General features: G+C 36.8%; 1 protein-coding gene across 4 annotated transcripts in view; it reads right to left on the reverse strand.

Moving 5' to 3' along the window:
- The window catches only part of LOC131158198 (ABC transporter C family member 13), a 230507-nt gene that overhangs the window by 140442 nt on the left and 72918 nt on the right, over positions 1-17147 (reverse strand). The window lies entirely within an intron of this gene.

Genomic DNA, 17147 nt, shown 5'->3' on the forward strand with positions numbered 1-17147 from the left:
AATTTATATAAAAAAGTTGAAAAACATCTTTTTTACTACATTCCTAGATTTCTAACTCTAACTTTGTGTGGGAGCATAGAATTCGGATCTCGGACTTTAATTTGTGTTTATTATGTCTAGAGTTCTTTCCAAATCCACACAAATCTAAGTTCAAGCCCAAGAATCCATGATCCAAAATATTGCCTCGACAATTTTTACAAAATTGAAAAACAAAGTTGTCTTTTTTGTAATTATTTTAAAATTAGACTCATTTAAATAAACTCTTCATTTTCTACCATTTTAATACGAATCTTGAAAAAACTAAAAAAATACAATAAAAGGTTTTTATAATTCTTTGGAAAACAAAACATGGAAAATTAAAAATGTTTTCCACAACTAAATGGATCCTAAGTTTATTTACGATCTATCCTTGAGTCAAACATTGAGAGGTTTTCTCACTTTAAAGGCCCTCCTTTTCTATCTCCCTCCAAACAATAGAAAAATAGTGAGGTAGATTAACCTTTCCACATTTTTTCACTTCCATACAAACTTTGACGCATGACCAAGCCCATAATTCTCAAGTAATAACCCCACCATAGAAAGTGCGATCTCTTGAAGCACCTCAACCCAAAAACAATGAAGTCAGAGATGTCTGTTAAAGGTTACGTTAGTCTTTTAGTATTATTATTGTGTTAGTATGTTAATTGGTGAGAGTCAATAAGGGTATATAGTCATTAGAATGTATTTGATTTTTAATATAAATAGAGGACGAGACCTATCTTCAAGTTAGGTCATTCAATTAATCAAAATGTCAACATGGTATCAGAGTGTGATCCAACCTAAACCCTATCACACTTCACCATTTCCGAAAAACACCTTCCCATCATTGCCCTACACAGATCCACCTCCACCCTTCATTAATTCACAAAACCAACCATATAGCCTAAAATAGTACCCTCCAAATCCTAACCTACAAAATCCCATCGCTAGACAATAGCTCACGCGCCCCTATGCGCAAGCAGGTTGCCAGCAATCCCGACCCCACGTGCCAATGCATGAGAGAGATTCCAAACACCATTTTCTGACTTTTTACTCCACCATGACCTCATTGCTTCCTTAGACCATATTATCAAGCTATTGGGCATGTTTTTTGTTCAAAGATCCAACCTTTTTCGACCATGCTTTCCCGGTAATTCGTTAATTGTTGTTCTGTTTGTAAAGGCTCTTTTGTGAGTTCTTGGAGCAGTGGCAATATTCATGAGTTGAATTGTGAGGCTGTGGCAGTGTATACCAGTTGGTACAAGGCTCACCTCCTCCATAGTTGTTTCAGTGCTTAACATTGTTCGTGGTCGTCTCGAGCAGTTTTGATTATTCTCCTTGTTTGATATTGGTGTGGCTGCTGGTTTGTGAGTGTTCGGATGAAGTTTATGCATCCCATAAACATGTATTGCTGCCATAGATAACAATTCAAAATTTGGATGGAAAGAATTGTGTTCAATGGTTTAAGGCTATTCACGTTTATTTAGCAAGATTAGGAAAATCTGACCACTTGCACCAATTTGGTCCTTCTGATGAGAAGAAAAAAGAAGTGTGGATTCAAGAAGATGCCTTGATTGTTTTCCTCTTGTGGAATTCGATGGAGCCCCAGATTGCACAGATATGCATGCATCTAGATACATGCAAGGAGATTTGGGATGATACAAAGCTTCTATACTCTAGTAACAATACACATATGTATCATTTATCCCATGAGTACTTTGGGCTACAACAAGGACACAAGAGTTTGCAAATTATTTTTGAGAGATGAAATGTGTTCATGAGGAGCTAAACGTCGACGTTCATGAGATGCAAAAGCATAGGGAGCATATAACGATTCTTTGGGTCCAGCTGGCTTGAGACCTAAGTTTGAGGCCGTCTAGTCAAAGATACTTAGTAATGCAGATTTTCCATCATTTGCTGATGTTTATTCTCGCGTCATTCGTGCTTCTTTTAGCACATATTCGCCTGCTATTGCATCTGGCTCTAAGAGTACAGCCCTTGCCACATGAGATGATTCTAGTTCTCTACCAAAATATATCAAAAGCTACCAAGGTGGCTCAAGCAATCAGGTGGTTGAGATGGACGAAACACAAGTGCACTCATTGTCGACGAGGTAATCATACTATTGAGCAGCGTTGCGATTTCTGCAGTAGACCTTCACATGTTCCCAATGCAGTCACCACCTGCTCCACACCTTTGAGGGCAGCCAATGCAGCCACCATGGACTCCACGCCTTTGGGGCCAAGTGGGGGAGAATGTAGTATATCTATGTCAGAGGAAGAGTATTCCAAGTTCCAACAGTATCAAGCGTCACAACAAACTTCTCTTCCCTTTGCATCTCTTGCCCAAATAGGTAATCCCACAACATGCCTATCATCCAGTACTTCTCGTCCTAGTCCTTGGGTTATAGACTCAACTGCCACTAATCATATCACAGGTATACCTAATTTCTTCTCTACTCTTCAATATCATGAAAATTCACCTTGTTTTACTCTTGCTGATGGATTCACTAGTGCCGTCAAGGGAATTGGGATTGTAAATCCCACTTCTTCTAATTCACTTCCTTCAACATTATATATTCCCAAGTTTCCTTTCAATCTTATTTCCTAGCAAGATTACTAAATCCATGAATTGTTCAATAACATTCTTCCTTGATTTTGTGCTTGTTCAGGATTTGAAGACAAGGAAGACGATTGGCCCAGGGCGTGAAGCTAGTGGACTTTATCACTTTGAGATGCTATCTCCGTCCACAGCCAGCACTGTTGCTGCCGCACCTCTTCGAATTCATTGTCACCTTGGTCATCCTTTATTGCAAAAGTTCAAACGTCTAGTTCCTCATTTGAGTTTTGTGTCTAACATTCTTCCTTGATTTTGTGCTTATTCAAGATTTGAAGACAAGGAAGACAATTGGCCTAGGGCGTGAAGCTAGTGGACTTTATCACTTTGAGATGCTATCTCTGTCTACAGCCTACACTGCTGCTGCCACACCTCTTCGAATTCATTGTCACCTTGGTCATCCTTCATTGGAAAAGTTCAAACGTCTAGTTCCTGATTTGAGTTTTGTGCCTATTCTAGATTGTGTGTCTTGTCAATTGGGAAAGCCTCATCATGTCCCTTATGCTTCCCAAGTCAATAAATAGACTGTAAACCTTTTCATGTTAGCTTATTCTAATGTTTGGGGTCCTAGTAGAGTTGTGTCCAAGTTGACTTTCCAATACTTTGTAATCTAAGTGGATGATTATTCAAGGATGACTTGGCTATATTTATTAAAAGATCGTTTTGAGTTATTTCAAATATTTTGTGCCTGTTTCTTTGAAATAAAGGCTTAATTTGGTTTTTTGGTTCAAATACTTCAAAGTGATACTGCTAAAGAGTATTTTAGTACACATTCACTACTTATATGACACAGTTTCGTATTGTTCACCAATCATCTTGTGCCCACACTTATCAATAAAATGGGGTTGCAAAGAGGAAAAATATACATATCCTTAAAACCACTTGCGCCTTACTTTATCAAATGCATGTACCTAAAGTGTTTTCAATTGATGTTGTTATGCTTTCTATCTTATCAACAAGATTTCATCCTCTATTAATAGTGGTAAAATTCCCAACTCCATTCTCTTTCCTAATTTTCCCTACCTCATCATATATTCGGGTGTGTGTCTTTCGTTCATCAACTAACTCCTAGAGTGGATAAGTTGGATCCTCGTGCTATAAAATGTGTCTCTCTAGGCTACTCATATACTTAAAAGGGAAATCCTTATTATAGTCCTACGCTGCAACACTGCTTCGTTTCTGCAGAAATTACCTCCTTTGAGCCTACACCTTACAACACCCAGTCATTGAGTGCTTCTAATTTCAATGAGTCTCTCTCTTTCTGTCAAATCTTCTAGATTCTAGTTTGTCATCCCTGCCCAATCAACCATTTGTATCTCCATGTAGTTCAAGCACTCATCATCATCTAGATTGTTCTAATTTGCAGGTGTATTCACTACAGTGGCTCCAAGGAAAAGAGGCCCCTCTAACTTCTACTACCGCGCCTTTGATTTCCTCGTCTGATGTCATATTTCCCATGATGTTAATCTTCCCATTGCAATATGAAAAGGTAAACACACGTGTATGATGTACCCAACATCCCATTTCCAACTATGTTTTCTATGACTTCTTATCACCCTCCTATTATTGTTTTGTTACTACTCCATCATCTGCTAGCCTTCCTAAATCCATTTCGGAAGCCTTAGCCCCCTCTGGGTGGAGGAATGTCATGGTTCAAGACATGAATGTTTTATACGACAATGGTACTTGGGACTTGATATCTCTTCCTCCTATCAAGTTTGTGGTTGGTGGTTGCAAGGTATGCACTGTGAAAGTCAACCCTGATCGTTTTGTGGCTCGTCTTGAGGCACGTCTTGTTGCTAAGGGGTATACTCAGGTGTATAGGATTGGATTATTTTGACATTGCAAAACTCACATCAGCATGTCTATTCATCTCTTTGGCTACTACTACTCACTGGCCTCTGCGTGAGTTAGACGTGAAGAATGCCTTCTTGCCTGATGACCTTGAGGAGAGGTCTACATGGAACAACCACCTAGGTTTGTTGCTCAAGGGTAGTCAAGTTTATTGTCTCAGCTCAAGAAGGCACTATATGGTTTTAAACAGCCTCCATGGTTTGGTCGATTTAGAGTTGTAGTACCTGAGTTTTGTCTTAGACGATGTGCAATGGATCACTCTGTGTTTTATCGTCATACTCCATCAGGTAGGATCCTCTTTGTTGTGTAAATTCATGATATTTGTTATTACAGGTGGTTATGATAAAGGTATTTAGAACTTTTTCTATAGACTAAGTTTCAAATCAAAGATTTGAGACCATTGAGATACTTCTTGGGTATAGAAGTATCTAGACCTCGTACGGCAATTGTTTTGTCACAGAGGAAGTATGTTCTTGATTTATTGGATTAAATTGGATTGCTGGGGTCCAAACTGGTTGATACACCCATGGATCCTAACAGAGAGTTAGCACTGGATATGGGTGATTTGTTGCCTAATTGTAGACGACACCGAAGACTTATTGGAAAGTTGAATTATCTCAGAGTTACTCAGCCAGACATATCATTTGCAACAAGTGTTGTGTGTCAACTTCTAGATTCTCTAAGGACAAGCCACGCAATAATTCGCATCTTGAGATATCTCGAAAGTGCACCTGGGGAGGTCTTTTATATCGAGATCAGAGTCACACTTATATTCAAGGATATATGCATGCAAATTGGGGTGGGTCGCCTTCTAGCCAAAGATCCACAACCGGGTACTGTATTTCGGTTGGTGGTAATTTGGTTTCTTGAAAGAGCAAAAAACAAAATGTGGTAGCCAAGTCAAGTGTTGAATCAAAGTATAAAGTTATGGCTCAAACTACTTAAGAACTTGTTTGGATGAACATGTTGGAAGAATTGGGTTTTCCACATTCTTGGCCCTTGGAGTTGATGTGTGACAATCAAGTTGCTCTTCATATTGCCTTCAACCCGGTCTTTCATGAGTGAACGAAACACATTGCAATTGATGGTCATTTTTTTCAGGAGAAACTTGCATAGAAACTCATTACTACCACTTATGTGAAGTCCCATATACAGCTTGCCAATTTGTTTATCAAAGCTTTGGAGGGTGCTTGTGTTAAATTTATTTGTAACAAGCTAGGAGCTTATGATATTTATGCTCCAGGTTGAGGGGGAGTGTTAAAGGTTATTTTAGTATTAGTATTAAGTGTGTTAGTATGTTAGGTAGTGAGAGTTAGTAAGGATATTTTGGTCATTAGAATGTATTTGATTTGTATTATAAATAGAGGGAAAGATCTATCTTCAAGTTAGGTCATTCATTTAATCAAAATCTCAACAAAGTCAAACATATTCTTCGTATTCTTTTGATAAGACACAAGAGTTCTATCATAAGGAAATTGAGGAAATTAAAAGGATGAAAAATATAAAGAGAAAATAGGGTTCATCACAATGATAATACCTAAGGGTTCTATCATATGGAAATTAGGGAAATTGAAAGGATGGAAAAAAATAGTAATAAAAATAAAAAAAATAAAGGTTGATCACTTCAACGGGATCAACCTCGAAATTAGACAAAGGCTACGAATTTGTTATTGCTTGAACGAAAAAGCCCTACGGGGTTACATATATATATATATAGGGAAGGAAACCCTTCTCCTAGTAGGAATGTAAAAACTCCCAATCCAAGTCCTTAATGGACTCAACCCTAATTGATTTAGGAATCCTAATAGATTAATTAGAAATCCCAATTGATTTGAGACTCCCAACATTAAACAGAAATCCCAACTGATTTAGGAATCCTAACACATTAAATAGAAATCCTAAATGATTTGGGAATCATAAGTTCATAACAATAATAGAAATCCTAATTGATTTGAGAATCCTAATACATTAAGTAGAAATCCCAATTGAATTGGGAATCCTAACATTCCCACCTCCTTTAAATTAGCCTTGTCCTCAAGGTTGAGCAACAATAAACTTTGGGAATCTCTCCTCCAAGGGTTGATAAGTTTCCTAAGTTGCATCTTTAGCGGGTAAGGAAGACAAAGGAACTAAAAATTCTATGATGTCTCGAATTCTACATTTGATCACTTGACGATCCATAATTGCTAATGGCTATACTTGAACCTCACCAGTAGGTGCAATATCAGGTAAGTGGCATTGCACAGCAAATCGTTCCCCTAACTTCTCCTAGAGGCAAGAGACGTTAAAAACTAGATGTATCTTAGAACCAAACCTATATGTTCCAAGATCCTGTATTGCCCATAAAACCAAGAAGACAACTTAGTCACAAATATTTATCTATGAGCTTGTAGCTTGAGAAAAACCTAGTCTTACATTGAGAAATCCCTTTCACTATGATGCTTATGAGCTTGCTGTTTCATATGAGCTTGAGCTGCAAGAAGATTTTCCTTAAGGAAATGAAGCACTTTGTCTCGATCATGCAACTCCTTGTCAACTTGATCAATTTTGGAGGATCGAACTAAATATCTAACAAGGATAGGAGGAACTCAACCATAAACAGCCTCAAATGAAGTCTAATGGAGGAATAATAAGTGGTATTGCACCAAGATTCGGCCCATTGAAGCCATCGCACCCAGTCCTTCAGCTTGTTACATAACAACGAAGATAAGTCTCCAAGCAACTGTTAACAATTTTCGTCTATCCATTTGATTGTGGATGATATGCAATGCTCATATTCAATTGTGTTCCTTCCAAATGGAAAAGCTCCTTCCAAAAGTAGTTAACTTGTTGCTAAAGACTTTGTCACTATCATTGACAATAGACTGAGGAATTCCATGCACCTTGACAATGTTCTTAACAAAAGTACGAGCAACACTTAGTAGTAAAAGGGTGACATATAGCACAAAATTAGCAAATTTTTTCAAATGGTCCAAAACAACAAAGTCTTCGAAATGTCGTCCTCATGTACTCGAATCTAGTGGGGCATGATCTCAAGTCGAGATTAATGAACTACTAAGCACCTCCCAACTCATTCACAATAAGGATAGGACATTTATCCATCATAGTGCTCTTGTTCAATCTTTGATAATCAATACAAATCCACCAAGAACCAACCTTCTTTACCAAAAAGACAAGAAAAGACTATGAACTAATGCATGGTTGAATTATGCCATCATATATTTCTTTTATGATATTTTCTATTTTTCATTCTAAAAATAAAGATAGAGATAAGGACAAATATTATTAGGGCACTACCAGAAATAGAGCAATGTGGTGGCCATGTGTTCACTAAGGTAACAATCGCAAGGGCTCCACAAACAAGTGATAAAATTATGAAATAACATATTCAAGCCCTATACCTTGGTCAAATTGATAATGTAAATCCAAGAGTGCTTGAAGTTGTACCAGGCAACCAAGTCACTCCTTTTCAAGAAGCTTCTTTATACAATAGCTAGGAACTATACTAACATCACCACAACACATCCCTTTAAAAGTCACTCTGTGGTCTTTCATCGCAAACTTCATAACTAGTTTAGAAAAATTACAAGCTACGTCACCTAAAGTCCGTAACCATTCAATACCGAAAACCACTCCAGAGTTTTATTTTGGAAACAAAAAATAGATCAATATACAACTCATGATTTTGCATAGAAACTTACCTTTTGGACACTTGCTCTATCATGTCAAGGTCCTTCAATCTGCAACCTTCACATTAAACTTTTCGTTCATAGGATAAGCTAGTCATTTAGCAATTTTAGAATAAAACAACAAAACCAAGCCTTAAGTCCCACTAGGTGGGGTTGGCTATATGAATCATTTTCACCAATTTATGCGATCATGGACCATTTCTTTTTACAAATTCAGGACTATTAAATCCTTACTATCTTATTCCAAGTTATTTTAGGTCTACCTCTACTCCTTCTACTGCCCCCCACAATTACTAACTCACTCTTCCTCACTAGCACACTATGTAGCCTACGTTGCAAGTATCCATACCATCAAAGTTGTCCCTCCCTTATCTTATCTTCAATAGGAGCTACACCTAACTTACTGCGAATATGTTCATTCCTTAATTTATCTTTTAGTGTTATACCACTCATCCATCTAAGCATTCTCATCTCGGCAACTTTTACTTTTTGGATATTATGTTTCTTCGTCACCCCACATTCCGATCCATATAGCATAGCTGGTCTTATAGCTGTCCTATAAAACTTCCCTTTCAATTTTAAGGGTATTCTACGATCACATAGCACACTTGAAGCACTTCTCCATTTTAACCAACCTACTTTAACTCTATGCATTACATCATCTTCAATTTCTCCTCCAGCTTGCATAATAGATCCAAGGTATCGAAATCTACAAGTGCTATTTATTTCTTCATCATCAAGTTTAACTTTATTTCCAATATTCCTCCTACCATTACTGAAATTACATTTCATATATTCTATCTTATTTCTACTTATCCTAAAGTCTCTAGATTCCAAAGTTTCTCTCCATAATTCTAACTCAACCTCAACTCTGCCTATAGTTTCATCAATCAATACAATATCATCTTCAAACAATATATGCCATGGAACCTCATTTTAAATACTCTTAGTTAGTTGGTCCATCACTAAAGCAAAAAGATAAAGGCTCAAAGTAGATCCTTGATGTACACCTATAGTAATTGGAAATTCTCTAGTTTCTCCATCTATAGTCCTTACACTAGTCATTAATCCATTGTACATATCCCTAATGACATCAATATACCTACTACATACACCCTTTTTTTTTTAAAACCCACCATAAAACTTCCCTAGGTACCCTATCACATGCTTTCTCTGGGTCAATAAATACCATATGCAAGTCCCTCTTCTTTTCCCTAAACTTTTCCATTAATCTTCTTAAAAGATATATAGCTTCTGTGGTAAATCTCCCAGGCATCAAACCAAATTGATTTTCTAAGACATTCGTTTCTAGCCTTAATCTTTGTTCAACTACCCATTCCATTGTTACATTGTATGTATAACTCATAAGTTTAATTCCACAATAATTATTACAATTTTGATTATCTCCTTTATTATTGTATACAGGTATTAAAGTGTTTTTCCTTCATTCATCTGACATTTTCTTAGTTTTTATAACTGTATTAAATAAATTAGTTAACCATATAATTCCATTATCACCTAAGCATTTCCAAACTTCAATTGGAATGTTATCCGGCCCTATAGCTTTCCCATTTTTCATCTTTTTTAGTGCAAACTTAACTTCGTTAACTCTAATTTTGTTAATAAATCTCATATTTTTAGTCTTTTCCTCATTTGTCAAATCTAAGTTTAAGCCTTCTATTTGGTTTTCATTAAACTACTTACTAAAGTAACTTTGCATTTGTCAAATCTAAGTTTAAGCCTTCTATTATTAGCGCTACCCATATCAATTAAGATAGTGACAAGTTGGCATTTTAGGAAGCCGTTAATTTTCGTGGTTTAAGGATTAGCATACCTAGCAAAAGCATGAATTGACGAAGTGATAGATTCATCATTATCACCAAATTCCACACCTTCCTTATCTGAATCAGCACAGTCATCCTGAACCGCCTTTGGCTCTTCCACTATATCAATCATCAAAAGTCGTCTCTTTTTGCAACGATGTCCCCTATGCCACTTAAACCCTTTTTCATTCACTTTTTATGTTCTTCCAGAGTCCATTGTTTGGGCTTAGAATTGCGAGGAGTAGGTGGTGTGATAGTGCTGCTGGCATTATGCTTGCTAATGGTCTTGCTGGAGGGACATCATTCTTCTCCCAACTTCTCTTCTTCTAACTGTGCAAAGGAAATTGTAAGTCATAGTCTGTGGCAGACACACTTTGACCTCACACCAAATGTTAGCTAGGAAACCTTCAATAAAAGTACCAATGAGTTGGCTTTCTTTCCAATCATTAGTTCTGTTTGGTAACCACTCAAGTTGTTTCTAGTACTCCAATACAATGCTAGTTCGGCCTATTTTGACGAGCACTCCATCAATATTTTCATATCAAATGGACCCAAATCAAACAAATAATCCAAAAACAAATTCTCCCTATGAATGCATTCCATAACAAGGTTCAAACCAATTATACCATTGAATAGCATCGCCATCTAGGCTAAGAGTAGCAATCTCAACTTTAAACATTTCTAGAGTGCGATGAAAGCAAAAGAATTTTTCAACATTAGAAACCCAGCTTGTAGGGTATCACTGTCCCACCAAAGAAATTCCACCTTCATACGAGAAGGACCTTGATCATGCTCTCTTTGGAAACCTCCTTCGTGCACATACGACTGTTCCCTACAATTAGATGACCCAAAGGCATCATCTTCTCTCTCTTTATAAGAAGATGCACTGAGTATCTTAGAGGGGAATGCTTGGATATCTTCAAATCGAAGCTTAAATATATTGCTAAGTTCATCATTTAGACTAGCTTCCATTTGAGACTGCTAATTTTTCTGAGGTTATTGCGTATAAGAGAAGATCAAGAATTCTAAGATCTTGCTTTTGTCAGAGGATTAGCAGTATCCACAAGAATGTCAGCTTTGATACCAAATGATAATACCTTAGGTTTTTATTGTAGGAAAATTGGGAAATTGAAGGGATGAAAAATAGAAAGAGAAAATAGGGTTGATCACTTTGAGGGGATCTACCTCCAAATTAGACAAAGACTCTTGAACAGCCATAGGATTATATATATATATATATAGGGTTGGGAACCCTATTCCTATTAGAAAAGTAAAAAAGCCTTAATCCAAGCCCTTACTGGACTCAATCATAACTGATATGGGAATCCTAACACATTAACTAGAAATTCTGATTGATTTAAGAAACCTAATATTAAATAGAAACCCTAATTGACTCGCGAATCCTAACACATTAAATAGAAATCCTTATTGACTTGGGAATCATATCATTAAATAGAAACCCTAATTAATATATATATATATATATAGGGGTGTACACGGTTCGGTTCGGTTCAGTTTTGACCAAAACCGGTAACTGAACTGAAAAAATCAGTTTTCAAAATCTAAAACTGTTACCGAACCGTACACCGACGGTTTTAAATAACTGTAAACCGAATTTTTGCGGTTTGGTTCGGTTTAAACTCGGTTCTTGACGTTTAAAAAAATTGAAATAAAAGAACTGAAGCCCCTAAATAAAGTCTATCTGAAAGTAGACAAGGCCCAATGGTGACCCATCCTCACAACGTGAATGGTGGGCTTACCACTTACTTAACGCAATGAATCAATGAGGCTAGATGGACATCTATATGGGAAGGTAGGGAGGTTTTATTCTTCTCTCAACCAATGTAGGACAGATAATCGACCTGATCAGTGATCACTGATCAAACCTAAACAATAATAAAAACATTTCCACGAAAACAAATGTTTCTCACTGGGAGAAGGGCTCAAATGCTCAGGCAAAACTATCAACGTTACCAGAGATCATCGCAGCACTAACAATTATCATATGATAATAAAATTTGCTTCAACATTCTGATCAAAGACCAGGCCCCTTAGAAGTTCAGCCTCACGTCTAAACCAGGTGATTCACACCACAAAAATTTAATAAAAAATGAGAGAATTTGTATTTGCTTGAGGCAAACATCCAAATCACTGATGTAAAACAAACTAAAGAAGCAGCAATTTAAGAATACAACAAAACAAACTGCACGTATAAAAAATCATAGTTCTAAAAGGGAAAACTTGCAGTGAAAAGAAAAAAAAAAGAGCTAGATCTAGCATGAACAGAGAGGCGAGAAGAGGAGACCATAGCCACATCAAAACTGTAAAAAACAAATAAGATTATCAGGAAAGTAGAGTCGTTGGGAGGAAATTAACACCCGGGAGGGTTTAATCAACAAAAACGGAGGGAATCGAGGAGAAATTGAACAATAAACAGAACTAAAAAGCGAAAATACAGGTGAAATGGGAGGTACGAAGAGAATGAGATGGAATTTACCTTTGTTCTTGGCAAGAATTTGGAGACCAAAGACGGAAGGCGTAGGCGTGGGCGTGGGCATGAGCATCAGCGTTCGGGTGGGAGGGAACGGGAGGTCTTGTGAGGGCGCCGCACGGCAGCTACCAGCACCTACCAGGAAGGAGAAGGAGCATGATTGGTGCATGAGTGTCTTTTCAGACTTCCCAATAGCCAAGTCCTCAACCCAATAGCCAGCTCTTCCACTCCACCAAACGGCAAACACGTCCCACAACGCCAAAATGGGGAGCATGAATCTCATGCATCTTATATAAAATCCTTTCCCACTTCCTTAAAAGTTTAACTTTCCAGATTTAAAATAATTATTTTAAAAGTATAATCGGTTTTCGGTTTTTTCGGTTTGGTTTTTAAGTGAAACCGAAACCAAGATGTAAAGTCGATTTTTTATAAATTTCAAACTGAAATCGAAATACCGAACTGAAATGTCAAATGGTTCGGTTTCGGTCCGGTTCTCGGTTTTTCAGTAAATTTTGTACACCCATATATATATAGGGGTGTACAAAATTTACTGAAAAACTGAGAATAGGGAACCCTATTCCTATTAGAAATGTAAAAAAATCTCAATCCAAGGGGTGTACAAAATTTACTGAAAAACTAAGAATAGGGAACCCTATTCCTATTAGAAATGTAAAAAAATCTTAATCCAAGCCCTTAATGGACTCAATAGTAACTAATTTGGGAATCCTAACACATTAACTAGAAATTCCAATTGATTTGAGAAATCTAATATTAAATAGATATCCTAATTGACTTGGGAATCCTAACACATTAAATGGAAATCCTTATTGACTTGCGAATCATAACATTAAATAGAAATCCTAATTGAGTTTGGAATTCAAACACATTAAGTAGAATTTAGAAATCCCAATTGATTTAGCAACCCTAACATCTTTGCATAAAAAACATCTGTTGTTTACCAAAACTTTCCCTTTCCAAAGTGAAGGCTACTTTTGTTGGACCTTCTGCTTTCCACTTAGTTTTCCAAGGGGAAAGCCATCATCATCTAGCTTTGTGATCACCTCACGGAAGGATTTAGCACTAACTTTGCCTCCCTAGTAAGTTTGCATTTATAATTCAATACCATCATCCCTATTGTTAGAAGGAACTATCTTATTTTTCTAATTAGATTGTGTGGTTGGGGTATTTTTGTCCTTAAATCCTTTAATTCTTACTAATATATAAGAGGCAGACCTGGAGTTGTACATAAGAGCTCCAGATAAAACAGCCAGTTGTTTCTTTTCCCCCCTTCATCTCTAACTGCAAGTTCAATATTTTCTTCTTGGTTCTCAATTATTTCGGAAATTACAACTCACTGCAACAAAGCATTTCCTCTGACATATGATAAATCAAAAGTATCAATCAAACCTCGTACAAAGCCTTCTCGCTTCTTCCTCTTCCTTCTCTTTCTTTCCTCTCCTTTTTCTTTTTCTCTCCCTTGTCAACACTAAACTAGAGATTTCTTTCCTGGTTTGAGATTTGTTTAGGATTTTTTTTCTCCTTTTCCTTTCGGCCATGAGCCAAACTTGTCGGTGTTGTGTGGCTCGTGGTAGTTCGCTCATGTAAAGAAATCACCCTATTGTTTCTTGCAGAACCTGGCTGTTTTTGACAAGTTTTAGTGTGGTGTCTCCTCCTACATGTCACTTATCAAGAGTGCTACTCCTAATCATTTAGTATTGTTCCGCAAAAAGGGATCAAGAGTGGTACTTTCTTCTTGTGCTTTCATTTGCATGCTATCAATCATTAATTGAATTACACAAAAAAAAACTTTGGGGTTTCAGTGTAGGAAAGGGTTGAACCTATCCCAATGAAAATGCACCTTAAGATAAGCGAGATTAGTTTGTTGGGGGCTAAACCAATTGATACTCCTATGGATCCTAACATGAAGTTGTCCCAGGATTTTGGATTGGAATTTGAAGACAACGTCGATATAGGCAATTTGTTGGTAAGTTGATCTACTTGATTGTGAATAGACTTGGCATATCTTAGCAATGGGGTGGTGAGTTAATTTATGGAAAATCCCAAACAACAACATTAGGATGTTGTTTGTAGGATTTTGCACTATCTCAAAGGCTCTCCCAGCAAAGGATTGATATATAAATGCAACAAAAATATTGAGATCATGGGACACTCCAACGCAGATTGAGCTGGCTCTATTGATGATCAAAGGTCTACTACTGGATAATGCACATTTTTGGGAGGTAGTCTTGAAACCTAGCATACCAAGAGACAAACTACTGTAGCATGATCTAATGCTGAAGCAGAATACTGAGCTACAGCTCATACTGTAAGTGAGCTTATGTGGTTGAAATCTCTTATATCAGAGATGGGATTTTTGGTTACAAAGACAATAGATATGTTTTGTGATAACCAAGCTCCCATTTATATCACTAGCAATCCAGTATTTCATGAGAGGATTTCTATTGAAGTTCATTGTCATTTTGGTTTAGAATGTTGTGCTAAGTAAGTGCAGACACAAGTTTGTGAAATTGGGTAGTAGTTAGAGGAGGTTAGTTTCGGCGACGTTTCACGAGCCCTTTATTTAAGCAAGTTAAGACGCCCGCCGTGTCTAATAGGTGCAACAAGTTTGAAAAAACATGCATGTGTATCACATTCAAGGATTTAAATTTTGATTTTGACTCAATTTTCAAAGCTCCAAAAGTATGGAAATTTCGACTTCCATGTCAATTTCTATTTCGATTGGAAAAAATAAAAGAAATTAGAAGTAAAGCGTGGAATTCTTCTTGAATTTTAGAAATGGTTAATAGACATAATAATGTAAGTTTTAGGACTAATATATTGCAAATTAAATACATCTGTGTTGTGTATGAGGTGAAAGTTTGTAAAATATATATGATGTAACAACATTTTTCTAAAATAATATACATTAAACAATTTCATAATTGCAACTCATCAATCATTCAAAAGAATTATTTTTAATACAAATAATGACAATTTTAGACATGATGGGTGTAAATTAAACATGTTACGGTAAGTTAATTTTTTCATATTAAGTTCAAAAGAGGCAACTGTAAAACAATCTTTCGTTTCAATAACATAAATAGAATAAATTAGGAGAAATGTCCACTCACTCCTAAATCTCTCATTTTACTTCTGCAGCAATTTTCATTGTATATGAGTAAAATTTTGACCACGTTTCGTCGGCTAAAATAATATTCGAGAGGTTTTGTTGAGAAATGTCGGATGAAATGCGTTGGGATGGTTGGACAGGAAAATCAAGACAGAATCAACGAAACAACTAAACTACCATTTCAATTTCGAGGGTGATGGAAATCAGAAATTTCGACGGAAATTTTGACAATTTCGTGGAAATTTAAGACCATGATCACATTTAGCCATGCAGTTTCATACAAGATTCCAAATTGTATATGGTGGTAACAAGGATGTGTGCACTTAAATGTGTGTGATATCAAGATCCCTTTCAAATATGATTACTTTTTATATTGTTGGATGCACATGATTTCATTTTGGACTTATGTGTATGTTATGACTAGTATGATGTTAGTATCCCCATCAAAAATGACGTTCAACATCATGGATATATATGATTTCATTTTGGATGTTTTGTGATTAGGTGGTCCCACGTTTGACATTCTTTGTTGTGACCACGTGTTGTATAATTTAATCCGAAGAAAACTTTTTATAAAACTTAGCTATAGTCCAAATGGGAGACTGTTGGAACTTTATGGACTAGCATAGCCCAATTTTTATAACACATGAACTAGACAAATGTCAGACTTTTAGGATCATTGATGTAAAAGCTTATATGGCATATGATCACCATTTATGATATTGGAACCTACACACCAATTCTTGGGATTAAGTGTGGGCCTTGTTTGTGCAAGCAACCCATAATGGGTTGGGTAGGGTTTTCATGTGATGATGTTTAAACACAAGGAGAGGTCCTGCCCTCAACCTAGGTCACTTTGATTCCACGTCAAGCCACAAATCAAGGACAAGGGAAGAGGGTAATTGGCTCCCCATAACACACTTTCACACCAGACTACAATCAATGGACTCGATGGTGCAAGGTACACATTGCTAAACTTTTATCAATTATGTCATGTTCATATTCTTGTGAAATATTATGAAATTGATGTAATTGACTATTACTCATAATGACTTAAAATCAGTATTAACATCTCATACACACAACTGTTCACCAAGATTCTGTTTCTCCTGCACCTTCCATAAATTTACCCAACACCACCAGCCTCCAAAGAAAGCTCTCTGGGCACCTCTTTTAGTTCATGCACTTCCCCTTCCCATGGTTCGATTCATGGTCACATCTGCAAACATTTTCCCGTAGGCCGACACCCCCCCCCCCCCCCAAAGTCCAGGCTTGAACCATCCAAATGAGCCATATGAAACCCATTTGGAAAATTACCTATCGCCTGAGAAGAAGCTGTCAAGCCACTAAATCTCGTCTCCTCCACCTGCATAGCTTCCCTATTAGCAAATCACAAATACTTCTCAGCTTCCTTACTTTCTGATAGACCTTCCCATTAATGGTCCCCCTTTGTGTTCTCCACAACTCATATCCAATTATGAAATATGATAGGCCTTAAAGAACCTCTTCTGAACATCTCCTCCGTA

Source organism: Malania oleifera, chromosome 6 (assembly GCF_029873635.1).
Source record: "Malania oleifera isolate guangnan ecotype guangnan chromosome 6, ASM2987363v1, whole genome shotgun sequence".
Classification (NCBI taxonomy): Eukaryota; Viridiplantae; Streptophyta; class Magnoliopsida; order Santalales; family Ximeniaceae; genus Malania; species Malania oleifera.